Here is a 20,026-nt window from a genome sequence, read left to right on the forward strand (position 1 = left end):
ACCATTAAGTGATATCACAGGATAAGTGTCCTTCACTTTCTGAGTTACTTCAAGTTGTGATTACCACTAGACTCATCTATGGTGCTGCAGACGGCATTGTTTCATTTTTTTTGCCCGTGGCTCATATTCCGTCTGTACAAGTGCCAGTTCTTCTTTGTCCATACGTCTCTTGATGGACGTTTTGGTGGTTTCCATGTCTTGGCTATCGTTATACTGCTGCAGTGCAGTTTTGCCTGAATGTGTCATTCCATTTCTGTCTTCCTAGGTTATAGGCCAAGGAGTGGGTCTTCGCGATCATGTGGTATCGCAATGGTTACCTTTTAAAGGCTTCTCCGTTCTATTTTCATTAGTGGCACTTACCAGTTTACGAGGCACTTAAAGTTGAGGATATGAATTTCTTCAAAACCTCTTCAGCATTTATTGTTTGTATTTTTTGGCTGATGGTCATTCTGACCAGTGTGAGCTGATAGCTTTCTGTGGCTGGATTTGCCTATATCTAATAATTCCTTATATTGAGCTTATTGCTATGGACTTTTTTATTGTTTTGTAAAGAGTACAGCTTACCTATTCAAATGGTTTCTTAAAGTATGCGCCATATTTTGAATGTTCTTGGCCATTACCTCCTTCAACCATTTTGTTGGCAGGGGTCCTTTATAGCCCTGCAGTCCTTGTGAATATGAATTGACCTTTAGCACAGGTTTTAAGGCCGCTGTGGCGGCAAAGGGTCACGGGGCGGCAGCATTTCTACATTCCCCACTCTGGTTACTAGGGAAACAATACGTCTCTGAAGTCGTGTTCCTTGTTTGTACATTACAGTGGAATGTGTATGAATAAACACCCAAAGCATATGTCTCCTTACTTATGTTTGTTTTTTATATTTAATTTATATTTTTTATCAGAGTAATATGCCATTGCATACATGGACCACTTCTTTTGTATGCACTCATGTGTTGATGGACATTTTGGTTGTTCAAAGTCGTGGCTAGGGTAAAAAGTGCTGCCTCGTAAGGAGGTCAGCCTGTGTCTTTTTGATTCTGGTCTTCTCAGGGTATAGGCCCAGTACCGGGCCTACCAGATCGTATGGTAGCTTAATTTTTACCTTTAAACGCACCTCCTTTCTGTTCTCACTACTGGCTGTTACCATTTGATATCCCACCAGCAGCTACAGGCTACACAGTTCTCTAAAACCCCTTGAGCATTTACTGTTTAGAGATTATTTGCTGATGATCGTTCTGTCTGTTGGCAGGTTTACGTTTTTGTAGAATGGATTTGCATGTCTTCATTAATTCCTGATGTTAAGCTTTTTCCATGGCCTTCTTTGCTGAACAAGAAAAAAAGAAAGATAGGGAAAAATGAGTTAAATAGGCCTCTTGAAATTTTCTCCTTGAAAGGTTGCCCTCTTTGAATTTTTAGGTAGATATTCCAACCCAGGTATTTTTGAGGGCAGGTGTCGCTTATAGGCCTGCAATTCTTGTGAATATAATGGGACCCTTAGCCCTGTCTTTAAAGCTGCTTTGGCAGGAGACGGTCACCAGGCTGCGGCATTTCTCCATTCTTAAATCTGGTTACTAAGTCAACAGAGATTTCCTGGAAGCTGTGTTGCAAGGTTGTATGTTAGGATGGAATGAGCCAGGAAGCACCCCCATAGTTTTGTGCCCCATTAATTCTTGTTCGTATTTTAATTTTTATTTTTTATCACAGCAGATTTGATGATGATGTTTTGTGTGTTCTACGTGAGCCAGATGTGTGTGTTTTTGGCACCGATACGTATATGTATTCATCTTGGGATCCATTTGCCATGTAGGTTATGACACAGTGTTGAGTAGTCTTCTCTTGAAATTCTGCGGGTATTTTGTGATTACATATGTCACGTGTGTTTGCATATCTCCGTTAACTCCAATATCCTAATGTATCCGATCTTCGCAACTTTCCAATTGGTTAATCATAAGTCTGTTTAATAAACCCGTGATTGCCTTTCTCTGTGGAAATATCTTCATTGGTATCAATTTTGGGGTAACACCTATGATTGATATCATAGGATACGTGTCTTTCGCTTTCTGACTTACTTCAAGTTGTGTGACTACCTCCAGAGTCATCTATGGGTCTGCCAACTGCATTGTTTCATTTTTTTCCCATGGCTAATAATCCATCTGTACATGTACAAGTTATTCTTTGTCCATTCGTCTCCTGATGGACATTTTGTTTGTTTCTAGGTTTTGGCTCTTGTAACTCTGCTGCAGTGCAGTTTTGCCTGAATGTGTCATTCCATTTCTGTCTTCCTAGGTTATAGGCCAAGGAGTGGAACTGTGGGATCATATGGTATCTCAAGGTTTACCTTTTAAAGACTGTTCCATTCTATTTTCATTAGCGGCACTTACAAGTTTATGAGCCAATTAAAGTTGAGGGTATGCGTTTCTTCACAACCTCTTCAGCATTTACTGTTTGTATTTTTTGTGCTCACGGTCATTCTGACTGGTGTGAGGTGATACGTTTTTGTGGCTGGATTTGCATGTGTCTAATAATTCCTTATATGGAGCTTATAGCCATGTACTTTTTTATTGTTTTTTAAAGAGTGAGTACAGCTTACCTATTCAAATGGTTTCTTGAAGTATGTGTCACATTTTGAATTTTTTTGGCCATTACATCCCTCAACATATTTTGTTGGCAGGTGTCATTTAGAGCACTGCAGTCCTTGTGAATACGCAGTGACCTTTAGCACAGGTTTCAAAAGTGCTCTTGGGGCAAACGGGCACAGGGCGGCAGCATTTCTACGTTCCCCACACTGGTTACTAGGGAAAGAGTACCTTCCTGGAAGTAGTGTTCCTTGGGTGTAAATTAGAGTGGAATGTGCCCGGATAAACACCCAAAGCTTATGTCTCCTTACTTATGTTTGTTTTTTATAGTTATATTTTTTATCGGAGTAATACTCCATCTTGTACATGGACCACTTGTTCTTTGTGCATTCATGTGTTGATGGAAATTTTGGTTCTTCCAAGTCTTGGCTAGGGTAAATAGTGCTGCATCGTAGGATTGTCAGCCTGTGTCTTTTTGATTCTGGTATTGTCAGGTGATAGAGCCAGTAGCGAGCTACCAGATCATATGGTAGCTCAATTTTTACCCTTAAACGCACCTCCTTTAAGTTCTCACCACTGGCTGCTACTATTTGACCTCCCAGCAGCAGCTAGAGGGTACACAGTTCTCTAAAACCCCTTGAGCATTTATTGTTTAGAGCTTTTTTGCTGATGATCATTCTGACTGTTGTCAGGTAAACGTTTTTGTAGATTGAGTTGGCATGTCTTTATTAATCCCTGGTGTTGAGCTTCTTCCATTTTTGTGAAACCAAAAAAAACCAAGAAGGAAAAAAAATGTGAGTTAAACATACTCTTGAAACTGTCTTCTTGAAAGGTTGCCCTCTTTTGAATTTTCCGTCGATATTCGAAGCCAGGATTTGTTTTGAGGGCAGGTGTCATTTACAGATCTGCAATTCTTGTGAATATTAGGTGACCCTTAGCCCTGTGTTTGAAGCTGCTTTTGCAGGACACGGTCGCATGGCTGCGGCATTTCTCCATTCCCAAATCTGGTTACAAGGGCAAGAGAGCCTTCCTGTGTGTAACGTTCCAACTTGTACGTTAGAATGGAGTATGCCAGGAAAACCCCCCATTAGTTTATGTCTCATTACTTCTTGTTGGCTTTCCTTAATTTAATTTTTATCTGTTATCACAGCAAATTCGATTACAACGTTTTGTTTGTTCTAGGTGTGCAAGATGTGTTTCTTGCACACAAATACACATATCTGTTCATCTTCGGATCCATTTCCCATGTGGCTTACGACACAACGTTGAGTAGTCTTCTCTTGGTATTCCGTAGGTATTTGGTGCTTATATATTTCACATGTGTTGGCGTAGCTCTGTTTCCCGCAATATGCTAATTTATCCAATCCTCAAACCTTTCCATTTGGTTAACCATACGTTTGTTGATCGAATCTTTGATTGCCTTGCTCTGTGAAAAACCTTCACTGGTATCAATTTTTAGGTAACACCATTAAGTGATATCACAGGATAAGTGTCCTTCACTTTCTGAGTTACTTCAAGTTGTGATTACCACTAGACTCATCTATGGTGCTGCAGACGGCATTGTTTCATTTTTTTTGCCCGTGGCTCATATTCCGTCTGTACAAGTGCCAGTTCTTCTTTGTCCATACGTCTCTTGATGGACGTTTTGGTGGTTTCCATGTCTTGGCTATCGTTATACTGCTGCAGTGCAGTTTTGCCTGAATGTGTCATTCCATTTCTGTCTTCCCAGGTTATAGGCCAAGGAGTGGGTCTTCGCGATCATGTGGTATCGCAATGGTTACCTTTTAAAGGCTTCTCCGTTCTATTTTCATTAGTGGCACTTACCAGTTTACGAGGCACTTAAAGTTGAGGATATGAATTTCTTCAAAACCTCTTCAGCATTTATTGTTTGTATTTTTTGGCTGATGGTCATTCTGACCAGTGTGAGCTGATAGCTTTCTGTGGCTGGATTTGCCTATATCTAATAATTCCTTATATTGAGCTTATTGCTATGGACTTTTTTATTGTTTTGTAAAGAGTACAGCTTACCTATTCAAATGGTTTCTTAAAGTATGCGCCATATTTTGAATGTTCTTGGCCATTACCTCCTTCAACCATTTTGTTGGCAGGGGTCCTTTATAGCCCTGCAGTCCTTGTGAATATGAATTGACCTTTAGCACAGGTTTTAAGGCCGCTGTGGCGGCAAAGGGTCACGGGGCGGCAGCATTTCTACATTCCCCACTCTGGTTACTAGGGAAACAATACGTCTCTGAAGTCGTGTTCCTTGTTTGTACATTACAGTGGAATGTGTATGAATAAACACCCAAAGCATATGTCTCCTTACTTATGTTTGTTTTTTATATTTAATTTATATTTTTTATCAGAGTAATATTCCATTGCATACATGGACCACTTCTTTTGTATGCACTCATGTGTTGATGGACATTTTGGTTGTTCAAAGTCGTGGCTAGGGTAAAAAGTGCTGCCTCGTAAGGAGGTCAGCCTGTGTCTTTTTGACTCTGGTCTTCTCAGGGTATAGGCCCAGTACCGGGCCTACCAGATCGTATGGTAGCTTAATTTTTACCTTTAAACGCACCTCCTTTCTGTTCTCACTACTGGCTGTTACCATTTGATATCCCACCAGCAGCTACAGGCTACACAGTTCTCTAAAACCCCTTGAGCATTTACTGTTTAGAGATTATTTGCTGATGATCGTTCTGTCTGTTGGCAGGTTTACGTTTTTGTAGAATGGATTTGCATGTCTTCATTAATTCCTGATGTTAAGCTTTTTCCATGGCCTTCTTTGCTGAACAAGAAAAAAAGAAAGATAGGGAAAAATGAGTTAAATAGGCCTCCTGCAATTTTCTCCTTGAAAAGTTGCCCTCTTTGAATTTTTAGGTAGATATTCCAACCCAGGTATTTTTGAGGGCAGGTGTCGTTTACAGGCCTGCAATTCTTGTGAATATAATGGGACCCTTAGCCCTGTCTTTAAAGCTGCTTTGGCAGGAGACGGTCACCAGGCTGCGGCATTTCTCCATTCTTAAATCTGGTTACTAAGTCAACAGAGACTTCCTGGAAGCTGTGTTGCAAGGTTGTATGTTAGGATGGAATGAGCCAGGAAGCACCCCCATAGTTTTGTGCCCCATTAATTCTTGTTCGTATTTTAATTTTTATTTTTTATCACAGCAGGTTTGATGATGATGTTTTGTGTGTTCTACGTGAGCCAGATGTGTGTGTTTTTGGCACCGATACGTATATGTATTCATCTTGGGATCCATTTGCCATGTAGGTTATGACACAGTGTTGAGTAGTCTTCTCTTGAAATTCTGCGGGTATTTTGTGATTACATATGTCACGTGTGTTTGTATATCTCCGTTAACTCCAACATCCTAATGTATCCGATCTTCGCAACTTTCCAATTGGTTAATCATAAGTCTGTTTAATAAACCCGTGATTGCCTTTCTCTGTGGAAATATCTTCATTGGTATCAATTTTTGGGTAACACCTATGATTGATATCATAGGATACGTGTCTTTCGCTTTCTGACTTACTTCAAGTTGTGTGACTACCTCCAGAGTCATCTATGGGTCTGCCAACTGCATTGTTTCATTTTTTTCCCATGGCTAATAATCCATCTGTACATGTACAAGTTATTCTTTGTCCATTCGTCTCCTGATGGACATTTTGTTTGTTTCTAGGTTTTGGCTCTTGTAACTCTGCTGCAGTGCAGTTTTGCCTGAATGTGTCATTCCATTTCTGTCTTCCTAGGTTATAGGCCAAGGAGTGGAACTGTGGGATCATATGGTATCTCAAGGTTTACCTTTTAAAGACTGTTCCATTCTATTTTCATTAGCGGCACTTACAAGTTTATGAGCCAATTAAAGTTGAGGGTATGCGTTTCTTCACAACCTCTTCAGCATTTACTGTTTGTATTTTTTGTGCTCACGGTCATTCTGACTGGTGTGAGGTGATACGTTTTTGTGGCTGGATTTGCATGTGTCTAATAATTCCTTATATGGAGCTTATAGCCATGTACTTTTTTATTGTTTTTTAAAGAGTGAGTACAGCTTACCTATTCAAATGGTTTCTTGAAGTATGTGTCACATTTTGAATTTTTTTGGCCATTACATCCCTCAACATATTTTGTTGGCAGGTGTCATTTAGAGCACTGCAGTCCTTGTGAATACGCAGTGACCTTTAGCACAGGTTTCAAAAGTGCTCTTGGGGCAAACGGGCACAGGGCGGCAGCATTTCTACGTTCCCCACACTGGTTACTAGGGAAAGAGTACCTTCCTGGAAGTAGTGTTCCTTGGGTGTAAATTAGAGTGGAATGTGCCCGGATAAACACCCAAAGCTTATGTCTCCTTACTTATGTTTGTTTTTTATAGTTATATTTTTTATCGGAGTAATACTCCATCTTGTACATGGACCACTTGTTCTTTGTGCATTCATGTGTTGATGGAAATTTTGGTTCTTCCAAGTCTTGGCTAGGGTAAATAGTGCTGCATCGTAGGATTGTCAGCCTGTGTCTTTTTGATTCTGGTATTGTCAGGTGATAGAGCCAGTAGCGAGCTACCAGATCATATGGTAGCTCAATTTTTACCCTTAAACGCACCTCCTTTAAGTTCTCACCACTGGCTGCTACTATTTGACCTCCCAGCAGCAGCTAGAGGGTACACAGTTCTCTAAAACCCCTTGAGCATTTATTGTTTAGAGCTTTTTTGCTGATGATCATTCTGACTGTTGTCAGGTAAACGTTTTTGTAGATTGAGTTGGCATGTCTTTATTAATCCCTGGTGTTGAGCTTCTTCCATTTTTGTGAAACCAAAAAAAACCAAGAAGGAAAAAAAATGTGAGTTAAACATACTCTTGAAACTGTCTTCTTGAAAGGTTGCCCTCTTTTGAATTTTCCGTCGATATTCGAAGCCAGGATTTGTTTTGAGGGCAGGTGTCATTTACAGATCTGCAATTCTTGTGAATATTAGGTGACCCTTAGCCCTGTGTTTGAAGCTGCTTTTGCAGGACACGGTCGCATGGCTGCGGCATTTCTCCATTCCCAAATCTGGTTACAAGGGCAAGAGAGCCTTCCTGTGTGTAACGTTCCAACTTGTACGTTAGAATGGAGTATGCCAGGAAAACCCCCCATTAGTTTATGTCTCATTACTTCTTGTTGGCTTTTCTTAATTTAATTTTTATCTGTTATCACAGCAAATTCGATTACAACGTTTTGTTTGTTCTAGGTGTGCAAGATGTGTTTCTTGCACACAAATACACATATCTGTTCATCTTCGGATCCATTTCCCATGTGGCTTACGACACAACGTTGAGTAGTCTTCTCTTGGTATTCCGTAGGTATTTGGTGCTTATATATTTCACATGTGTTGGCGTAGCTCTGTTTCCCGCAATATGCTAATTTATCCAATCCTCAAACCTTTCCATTTGGTTAACCGTACGTTTGTTGATCGAATCTTTGATTGCCTTGCTCTGTGAAAAACCTTCACTGGTATCAATTTTTAGGTAACACCATTAAGTGATATCACAGGATAAGTGTCCTTCACTTTCTGAGTTACTTCAAGTTGTGATTACCACTAGACTCATCTATGGTGCTGCAGACGGCATTGTTTCATTTTTTTTGCCCGTGGCTCATATTCCGTCTGTACAAGTGCCAGTTCTTCTTTGTCCATACGTCTCTTGATGGACGTTTTGGTGGTTTCCATGTCTTGGCTATTGTTATACTGCTGCAGTGCAGTTTTGCCTGAATGTGTCATTCCATTTCTGTCTTCCCAGGTTATAGGCCAAGGAGTGGGTCTTCGCGATCATGTGGTATCGCAATGGTTACCTTTTAAAGGCTTCTCCGTTCTATTTTCATTAGTGGCACTTACCAGTTTACGAGGCACTTAAAGTTGAGGATATGAATTTCTTCAAAACCTCTTCAGCATTTATTGTTTGTATTTTTTGGCTGATGGTCATTCTGACCAGTGTGAGCTGATAGCTTTCTGTGGCTGGATTTGCCTATATCTAATAATTCCTTATATTGAGCTTATTGCTATGGACTTTTTTATTGTTTTGTAAAGAGTACAGCTTACCTATTCAAATGGTTTCTTAAAGTATGCGCCATATTTTGAATGTTCTTGGCCATTACCTCCTTCAACCATTTTGTTGGCAGGGGTCCTTTATAGCCCTGCAGTCCTTGTGAATATGAATTGACCTTTAGCACAGGTTTTAAGGCCGCTGTGGCGGCAAAGGGTCACGGGGCGGCAGCATTTCTACATTCCCCACTCTGGTTACTAGGGAAACAATACGTCTCTGAAGTCGTGTTCCTTGTTTGTACATTACAGTGGAATGTGTATGAATAAACACCCAAAGCATATGTCTCCTTACTTATGTTTGTTTTTTATATTTAATTTATATTTTTTATCAGAGTAATATTCCATTGCATACATGGACCACTTCTTTTGTATGCACTCATGTGTTGATGGACATTTTGGTTGTTCAAAGTCGTGGCTAGGGTAAAAAGTGCTGCCTCGTAAGGAGGTCAGCCTGTGTCTTTTTGATTCTGGTCTTCTCAGGGTATAGGCCCAGTACCGGGCCTACCAGATCGTATGGTAGCTTAATTTTTACCTTTAAACGCACCTCCTTTCTGTTCTCACTACTGGCTGTTACCATTTGATATCCCACCAGCAGCTACAGGCTACACAGTTCTCTAAAACCCCTTGAGCATTTACTGTTTAGAGATTATTTGCTGATGATCGTTCTGTCTGTTGGCAGGTTTACGTTTTTGTAGAATGGATTTGCATGTCTTCATTAATTCCTGATGTTAAGCTTTTTCCATGGCCTTCTTTGCTGAACAAGAAAAAAAGAAAGATAGGGAAAAATGAGTTAAATAGGCCTCCTGAAATTTTCTCCTTGAAAAGTTGCCCTCTTTGAATTTTTAGGTAGATATTCCAACCCAGGTATTTTTGAGGGCAGGTGTCGTTTACAGGCCTGCAATTCTTGTGAATATAATGGGACCCTTAGCCCTGTCTTTAAAGCTGCTTTGGCAGGAGACGGTCACCAGGCTGCGGCATTTCTCCATTCTTAAATCTGGTTACTAAGTCAACAGAGACTTCCTGGAAGCTGTGTTGCAAGGTTGTATGTTAGGATGGAATGAGCCAGGAAGCACCCCCATAGTTTTGTGCCCCATTAATTCTTGTTCGTATTTTAATTTTTATTTTTTATCACAGCAGATTTGATGATGATGTTTTGTGTGTTCTACGTGAGCCAGATGTGTGTGTTTTTGGCACCGATACGTATATGTATTCATCTTGGGATCCATTTGCCATGTAGGTTATGACACAGTGTTGAGTAGTCTTCTCTTGAAATTCTGCGGGTATTTTGTGATTACATATGTCACGTGTGTTTGCATATCTCCGTTAACTCCAATATCCTAATGTATCCGATCTTCGCAACTTTCCAATTGGTTAATCATAAGTCTGTTTAATAAACCCGTGATTGCCTTTCTCTGTGGAAATATCTTCATTGGTATCAATTTTGGGGTAACACCTATGATTGATATCATAGGATACGTGTCTTTCGCTTTCTGACTTACTTCAAGTTGTGTGACTACCTCCAGAGTCATCTATGGGTCTGCCAACTGCATTGTTTCATTTTTTTCCCATGGCTAATAATCCACCTGTACATGTACAAGTTATTCTTTGTCCATTCGTCTCCTGATGGACATTTTGTTTGTTTCTAGGTTTTGGCTCTTGTAACTCTGCTGCAGTGCAGTTTTGCCTGAATGTGTCATTCCATTTCTGTCTTCCTAGGTTATAGGCCAAGGAGTGGAACTGTGGGATCATATGGTATCTCAAGGTTTACCTTTTAAAGACTGTTCCATTCTATTTTCATTAGCGGCACTTACAAGTTTATGAGCCAATAAAAGTTGAGGGTATGCGTTTCTTCACAACCTCTTCAGCATTTACTGTTTGTATTTTTTGTGCTCACGGTCATTCTGACTGGTGTGAGGTGATACGTTTTTGTGGCTGGATTTGCATGTGTCTAATAATTCCTTATATGGAGCTTATAGCCATGTACTTTTTTATTGTTTTTTAAAGAGTGAGTACAGCTTACCTATTCAAATGGTTTCTTGAAGTATGTGTCACATTTTGAATTTTTTTGGCCATTACATCCCTCAACATATTTTGTTGGCAGGTGTCATTTAGAGCACTGCAGTCCTTGTGAATACGCAGTGACCTTTAGCACAGGTTTCAAAAGTGCTCTTGGGGCAAACGGGCACAGGGCGGCAGCATTTCTACGTTCCCCACACTGGTTACTAGGGAAAGAGTACCTTCCTGGAAGTAGTGTTCCTTGGGTGTAAATTAGAGTGGAATGTGCCCGGATAAACACCCAAAGCTTATGTCTCCTTACTTATGTTTGTTTTTTATAGTTATATTTTTTATCGGAGTAATACTCCATCTTGTACATGGACCACTTGTTCTTTGTGCATTCATGTGTTGATGGAAATTTTGGTTCTTCCAAGTCTTGGCTAGGGTAAATAGTGCTGCATCGTAGGATTGTCAGCCTGTGTCTTTTTGATTCTGGTATTGTCAGGTGATAGAGCCAGTAGCGAGCTACCAGATCATATGGTAGCTCAATTTTTACCCTTAAACGCACCTCCTTTAAGTTCTCACCACTGGCTGCTACTATTTGACCTCCCAGCAGCAGCTAGAGGGTACACAGTTCTCTAAAACCCCTTGAGCATTTATTGTTTAGAGCTTTTTTGCTGATGATCATTCTGACTGTTGTCAGGTAAACGTTTTTGTAGATTGAGTTGGCATGTCTTTATTAATCCCTGGTGTTGAGCTTCTTCCATTTTTGTGAAACCAAAAAAAACCAAGAAGGAAAAAAAATGTGAGTTAAACATACTCTTGAAACTGTCTTCTTGAAAGGTTGCCCTCTTTTGAATTTTCCGTCGATATTCGAAGGCAGGATTTGTTTTGAGGGCAGGTGTCATTTACAGATCTGCAATTCTTGTGAATATTAGGTGACCCTTAGCCCTGTGTTTGAAGCTGCTTTTGCAGGACACGGTCGCATGGCTGCGGCATTTCTCCATTCCCAAATCTGGTTACAAGGGCAAGAGAGCCTTCCTGTGTGTAACGTTCCAACTTGTACGTTAGAATGGAGTATGCCAGGAAAACCCCCCATTAGTTTATGTCTCATTACTTCTTGTTGGCTTTTCTTAATTTAATTTTTATCTGTTATCACAGCAAATTCGATTACAACGTTTTGTTTGTTCTAGGTGTGCAAGATGTGTTTCTTGCACACAAATACACATATCTGTTCATCTTCGGATCCATTTCCCATGTGGCTTACGACACAACGTTGAGTAGTCTTCTCTTGGTATTCCGTAGGTATTTGGTGCTTATATATTTCACATGTGTTGGCGTAGCTCTGTTTCCCGCAATATGCTAATTTATCCAATCCTCAAACCTTTCCATTTGGTTAACCGTACGTTTGTTGATCGAATCTTTGATTGCCTTGCTCTGTGAAAAACCTTCACTGGTATCAATTTTTAGGTAACACCATTAAGTGATATCACAGGATAAGTGTCCTTCACTTTCTGAGTTACTTCAAGTTGTGATTACCACTAGACTCATCTATGGTGCTGCAGACGGCATTGTTTCATTTTTTTTGCCCGTGGCTCATATTCCGTCTGTACAAGTGCCAGTTCTTCTTTGTCCATACGTCTCTTGATGGACGTTTTGGTGGTTTCCATGTCTTGGCTATTGTTATACTGCTGCAGTGCAGTTTTGCCTGAATGTGTCATTCCATTTCTGTCTTCCCAGGTTATAGGCCAAGGAGTGGGTCTTCGCGATCATGTGGTATCGCAATGGTTACCTTTTAAAGGCTTCTCCGTTCTATTTTCATTAGTGGCACTTACCAGTTTACGAGGCACTTAAAGTTGAGGATATGAATTTCTTCAAAACCTCTTCAGCATTTATTGTTTGTATTTTTTGGCTGATGGTCATTCTGACCAGTGTGAGCTGATAGCTTTCTGTGGCTGGATTTGCCTATATCTAATAATTCCTTATATTGAGCTTATTGCTATGGACTTTTTTATTGTTTTGTAAAGAGTACAGCTTACCTATTCAAATGGTTTCTTAAAGTATGCGCCATATTTTGAATGTTCTTGGCCATTACCTCCTTCAACCATTTTGTTGGCAGGGGTCCTTTATAGCCCTGCAGTCCTTGGGAATATGAATTGACCTTTAGCACAGGTTTTAAGGCCGCTGTGGCGGCAAAGGGTCACGGGGCGGCAGCATTTCTACATTCCCCACTCTGGTTACTAGGGAAACAATACGTCTCTGAAGTCGTGTTCCTTGTTTGTACATTACAGTGGAATGTGTATGAATAAACACCCAAAGCATATGTCTCCTTACTTATGTTTGTTTTTTATATTTAATTTATATTTTTTATCAGAGTAATATGCCATTGCATACATGGACCACTTCTTTTGTATGCACTCATGTGTTGATGGACATTTTGGTTGTTCAAAGTCGTGGCTAGGGTAAAAAGTGCTGCCTCGTAAGGAGGTCAGCCTGTGTCTTTTTGATTCTGGTCTTCTCAGGGTATAGGCCCAGTACCGGGCCTACCAGATCGTATGGTAGCTTAATTTTTACCTTTAAACGCACCTCCTTTCTGTTCTCACTACTGGCTGTTACCATTTGATATCCCACCAGCAGCTACAGGCTACACAGTTCTCTAAAACCCCTTGAGCATTTACTGTTTAGAGATTATTTGCTGATGATCGTTCTGTCTGTTGGCAGGTTTACGTTTTTGTAGAATGGATTTGCATGTCTTCATTAATTCCTGATGTTAAGCTTTTTCCATGGCCTTCTTTGCTGAACAAGAAAAAAAGAAAGATAGGGAAAAATGAGTTAAATAGGCCTCTTGAAATTTTCTCCTTGAAAGGTTGCCCTCTTTGAATTTTTAGGTAGATATTCCAACCCAGGTATTTTTGAGGGCAGGTGTCGCTTATAGGCCTGCAATTCTTGTGAATATAATGGGACCTTTAGCCCTGTCTTTAAAGCTGCTTTGGCAGGAGACGGTCACCAGGCTGCGGCATTTCTCCATTCTTAAATCTGGTTACTAAGTCAACAGAGATTTCCTGGAAGCTGTGTTGCAAGGTTGTATGTTAGGATGGAATGAGCCAGGAAGCACCCCCATAGTTTTGTGCCCCATTAATTCTTGTTCGTATTTTAATTTTTATTTTTTATCACAGCAGATTTGATGATGATGTTTTGTGTGTTCTACGTGAGCCAGATGTGTGTGTTTTTGGCACCGATACGTATATGTATTCATCTTGGGATCCATTTGCCATGTAGGTTATGACACAGTGTTGAGTAGTCTTCTCTTGAAATTCTGCGGGTATTTTGTGATTACATATGTCACGTGTGTTTGCATATCTCCGTTAACTCCAATATCCTAATGTATCCGATCTTCGCAACTTTCCAATTGGTTAATCATAAGTCTGTTTAATAAACCCGTGATTGCCTTTCTCTGTGGAAATATCTTCATTGGTATCAATTTTTGGGTAACACCTATGATTGATATCATAGGATACGTGTCTTTCGCTTTCTGACTTACTTCAAGTTGTGTGACTACCTCCAGAGTCATCTATGGGTCTGCCAACTGCATTGTTTCATTTTTTTCCCATGGCTAATAATCCATCTGTACATGTACAAGTTATTCTTTGTCCATTCGTCTCCTGATGGACATTTTGTTTGTTTCTAGGTTTTGGCTCTTGTAACTCTGCTGCAGTGCAGTTTTGCCTGAATGTGTCATTCCATTTCTGTCTTCCTAGGTTATAGGCCAAGGAGTGGAACTGTGGGATCATATGGTATCTCAAGGTTTACCTTTTAAAGACTGTTCCATTCTATTTTCATTAGCGGCACTTACAAGTTTATGAGCCAATAAAAGTTGAGGGTATGCGTTTCTTCACAACCTCTTCAGCATTTACTGTTTGTATTTTTTGTGCTCACGGTCATTCTGACTGGTGTGAGGTGATACGTTTTTGTGGCTGGATTTGCATGTGTCTAATAATTCCTTATATGGAGCTTATAGCCATGTACTTTTTTATTGTTTTTTAAAGAGTGAGTACAGCTTACCTATTCAAATGGTTTCTTGAAGTATGTGTCACATTTTGAATTTTTTTGGCCATTACATCCCTCAACATATTTTGTTGGCAGGTGTCATTTAGAGCACTGCAGTCCTTGTGAATACGCAGTGACCTTTAGCACAGGTTTCAAAAGTGCTCTTGGGGCAAACGGGCACAGGGCGGCAGCATTTCTACGTTCCCCACACTGGTTACTAGGGAAAGAGTACCTTCCTGGAAGTAGTGTTCCTTGGGTGTAAATTAGAGTGGAATGTGCCCGGATAAACACCCAAAGCTTATGTCTCCTTACTTATGTTTGTTTTTTATAGTTATATTTTTTATCGGAGTAATACTCCATCTTGTACATGGACCACTTGTTCTTTGTGCATTCATGTGTTGATGGAAATTTTGGTTCTTCCAAGTCTTGGCTAGGGTAAATAGTGCTGCATCGTAGGATTGTCAGCCTGTGTCTTTTTGATTCTGGTATTGTCAGGTGATAGAGCCAGTAGCGAGCTACCAGATCATATGGTAGCTCAATTTTTACCCTTAAACGCACCTCCTTTAAGTTCTCACCACTGGCTGCTACTATTTGACCTCCCAGCAGCAGCTAGAGGGTACACAGTTCTCTAAAACCCCTTGAGCATTTATTGTTTAGAGCTTTTTTGCTGATGATCATTCTGACTGTTGTCAGGTAAACGTTTTTGTAGATTGAGTTGGCATGTCTTTATTAATCCCTGGTGTTGAGCTTCTTCCATTTTTGTGAAACCAAAAAAAACCAAGAAGGAAAAAAAATGTGAGTTAAACATACTCTTGAAACTGTCTTCTTGAAAGGTTGCCCTCTTTGGAATTTTCCGTCGATATTCGAAGCCAGGATTTGTTTTGAGGGCAGGTGTCATTTACAGATCTGCAATTCTTGTGAATATTAGGTGACCCTTAGCCCTGTGTTTGAAGCTGCTTTTGCAGGACACGGTCGCATGGCTGCGGCATTTCTCCATTCCCAAATCTGGTTACAAGGGCAAGAGAGCCTTCCTGTGTGTAACGTTCCAACTTGTACGTTAGAATGGAGTATGCCAGGAAAACCCCCCATTAGTTTATGTCTCATTACTTCTTGTTGGCTTTTCTTAATTTAATTTTTATCTGTTATCACAGCAAATTCGATTACAACGTTTTGTTTGTTCTAGGTGTGCAAGATGTGTTTCTTGCACACAAATACACATATCTGTTCATCTTCGGATCCATTTCCCATGTGGCTTACGACACAACGTTGAGTAGTCTTCTCTTGGTATTCCGTAGGTATTTGGTGCTTATATATTTCACATGTGTTGGCGTAGCTCTGTTTCCCGCAATATGCTAATTTATCCAATCCTCAAACCTTTCCATTTGGTTAACCATACGTTTGTTGATCGAATCTTTGATTGCCTTGCTCTGTGAAAAACCTTCACTGGTATCAATTTTTAGGTAACACCATTAAGTGATATCACAGGATAAGTGTCCTTCACTTTCTGAGTTACTTCAAGTTGTGATTACCACTAGACTCATCTATGGTGCTGCAGACGGCATTGTTTCATTTTTTTTGCCCGTGGCTCATATTCCGTCTGTACAAGTGCCAGTTCTTCTTTGTCCATACGTCTCTTGATGGACGTTTTGGTGGTTTCCATGTCTTGGCTATTGTTATACTGCTGCAGTGCAGTTTTGCCTGAATGTGTCATTCCATTTCTGTCTTCCCAGGTTATAGGCCAAGGAGTGGGTCTTCGCGATCATGTGGTATCGCAATGGTTACCTTTTAAAGGCTTCTCCGTTCTATTTTCATTAGTGGCACTTACCAGTTTACGAGGCACTTAAAGTTGAGGATATGAATTTCTTCAAAACCTCTTCAGCATTTATTGTTTGTATTTTTTGGCTGATGGTCATTCTGACCAGTGTGAGCTGATAGCTTTCTGTGGCTGGATTTGCCTATATCTAATAATTCCTTATATTGAGCTTATTGCTATGGACTTTTTTATTGTTTTGTAAAGAGTACAGCTTACCTATTCAAATGGTTTCTTAAAGTATGCGCCATATTTTGAATGTTCTTGGCCATTACCTCCTTCAACCATTTTGTTGGCAGGGGTCCTTTATAGCCCTGCAGTCCTTGGGAATATGAATTGACCTTTAGCACAGGTTTTAAGGCCGCTGTGGCGGCAAAGGGTCACGGGGCGGCAGCATTTCTACATTCCCCACTCTGGTTACTAGGGAAACAATACGTCTCTGAAGTCGTGTTCCTTGTTTGTACATTACAGTGGAATGTGTATGAATAAACACCCAAAGCATATGTCTCCTTACTTATGTTTGTTTTTTATATTTAATTTATATTTTTTATCAGAGTAATATTCCATTGCATACATGGACCACTTCTTTTGTATGCACTCATGTGTTGATGGACATTTTGGTTGTTCAAAGTCGTGGCTAGGGTAAAAAGTGCTGCCTCGTAAGGAGGTCAGCCTGTGTCTTTTTGATTCTGGTCTTCTCAGGGTATAGGCCCAGTACCGGGCCTACCAGATCGTATGGTAGCTTAATTTTTACCTTTAAACGCACCTCCTTTCTGTTCTCACTACTGGCTGTTACCATTTGATATCCCACCAGCAGCTACAGGCTACACAGTTCTCTAAAACCCCTTGAGCATTTACTGTTTAGAGATTATTTGCTGATGATCGTTCTGTCTGTTGGCAGGTTTACGTTTTTGTAGAATGGATTTGCATGTCTTCATTAATTCCTGATGTTAAGCTTTTTCCATGGCCTTCTTTGCTGAACAAGAAAAAAAGAAAGATAGGGAAAAATGAGTTAAATAGGCCTCCTGAAATTTTCTCCTTGAAAAGTTGCCCTCTTTGAATTTTTAGGTAGATATTCCAACCCAGGTATTTTTGAGGGCAGGTGTCGTTTACAGGCCTGCAATTCTTGTGAATATAATGGGACCCTTAGCCCTGTCTTTAAAGCTGCTTTGGCAGGAGACGGTCACCAGGCTGCGGCATTTCTCCATTCTTAAATCTGGTTACTAAGTCAACAGAGACTTCCTGGAAGCTGTGTTGCAAGGTTGTATGTTAGGATGGAATGAGCCAGGAAGCACCCCCATAGTTTTGTGCCCCATTAATTCTTGTTCGTATTTTAATTTTTATTTTTTATCACAGCAGATTTGATGATGATGTTTTGTGTGTTCTACGTGAGCCAGATGTGTGTGTTTTTGGCACCGATACGTATATGTATTCATCTTGGGATCCATTTGCCATGTAGGTTATGACACAGTGTTGAGTAGTCTTCTCTTGAAATTCTGCGGGTATTTTGTGATTACATATGTCACGTGTGTTTGCATATCTCCGTTAACTCCAATATCCTAATGTATCCGATCTTCGCAACTTTCCAATTGGTTAATCATAAGTCTGTTTAATAAACCCGTGATTGCCTTTCTCTGTGGAAATATCTTCATTGGTATCAATTTTTGGGTAACACCTATGATTGATATCATAGGATACGTGTCTTTCGCTTTCTGACTTACTTCAAGTTGTGTGACTACCTCCAGAGTCATCTATGGGTCTGCCAACTGCATTGTTTCATTTTTTTCCCATGGCTAATAATCCACCTGTACATGTACAAGTTATTCTTTGTCCATTCGTCTCCTGATGGACATTTTGTTTGTTTCTAGGTTTTGGCTCTTGTAACTCTGCTGCAGTGCAGTTTTGCCTGAATGTGTCATTCCATTTCTGTCTTCCTAGGTTATAGGCCAAGGAGTGGAACTGTGGGATCATATGGTATCTCAAGGTTTACCTTTTAAAGACTGTTCCATTCTATTTTCATTAGCGGCACTTACAAGTTTATGAGCCAATTAAAGTTGAGGGTATGCGTTTCTTCACAACCTCTTCAGCATTTACTGTTTGTATTTTTTGTGCTCACGGTCATTCTGACTGGTGTGAGGTGATACGTTTTTGTGGCTGGATTTGCATGTGTCTAATAATTCCTTATATGGAGCTTATAGCCATGTACTTTTTTATTGTTTTTTAAAGAGTGAGTACAGCTTACCTATTCAAATGGTTTCTTGAAGTATGTGTCACATTTTGAATTTTTTTGGCCATTACATCCCTCAACATATTTTGTTGGCAGGTGTCATTTAGAGCACTGCAGTCCTTGTGAATACGCAGTGACCTTTAGCACAGGTTTCAAAAGTGCTCTTGGGGCAAACGGGCACAGGGCGGCAGCATTTCTACGTTCCCCACACTGGTTACTAGGGAAAGAGTACCTTCCTGGAAGTAGTGTTCCTTGGGTGTAAATTAGAGTGGAATGTGCCCGGATAAACACCCAAAGCTTATGTCTCCTTACTTATGTTTGTTTTTTATAGTTATATTTTTTATCGGAGTAATACTCCATCTTGTACATGGACCACTTGTTCTTTGTGCATTCATGTGTTGATGGAAATTTTGGTTCTTCCAAGTCTTGGCTAGGGTAAATAGTGCTGCATCGTAGGATTGTCAGCCTGTGTCTTTTTGATTCTGGTATTGTCAGGTGATAGAGCCAGTAGCGAGCTACCAGATCATATGGTAGCTCAATTTTTACCCTTAAACGCACCTCCTTTAAGTTCTCACCACTGGCTGCTACTATTTGACCTCCCAGCAGCAGCTAGAGGGTACACAGTTCTCTAAAACCCCTTGAGCATTTATTGTTTAGAGCTTTTTTGCTGATGATCATTCTGACTGTTGTCAGGTAAACGTTTTTGTAGATTGAGTTGGCATGTCTTTATTAATCCCTGGTGTTGAGCTTCTTCCATTTTTGTGAAACCAAAAAAAACCAAGAAGGAAAAAAAATGTGAGTTAAACATACTCTTGAAACTGTCTTCTTGAAAGGTTGCCCTCTTTTGAATTTTCCGTCGATATTCGAAGCCAGGATTTGTTTTGAGGGCAGGTGTCATTTACAGATCTGCAATTCTTGTGAATATTAGGTGACCCTTAGCCCTGTGTTTGAAGCTGCTTTTGCAGGACACGGTCGCATGGCTGCGGCATTTCTCCATTCCCAAATCTGGTTACAAGGGCAAGAGAGCCTTCCTGTGTGTAACGTTCCAACTTGTACGTTAGAATGGAGTATGCCAGGAAAACCCCCCATTAGTTTATGTCTCATTACTTCTTGTTGGCTTTTCTTAATTTAATTTTTATCTGTTATCACAGCAAATTCGATTACAACGTTTTGTTTGTTCTAGGTGTGCAAGATGTGTTTCTTGCACACAAATACACATATCTGTTCATCTTCGGATCCATTTCCCATGTGGCTTACGACACAACGTTGAGTAGTCTTCTCTTGGTATTCCCTAGGTATTTAGTGC

The sequence above is a fragment of the Lagenorhynchus albirostris genome, chromosome 2 (genome assembly GCF_949774975.1).
Source record: "Lagenorhynchus albirostris chromosome 2, mLagAlb1.1, whole genome shotgun sequence".
In the NCBI taxonomy this organism is placed as follows: domain Eukaryota; kingdom Metazoa; phylum Chordata; class Mammalia; order Artiodactyla; family Delphinidae; genus Lagenorhynchus; species Lagenorhynchus albirostris.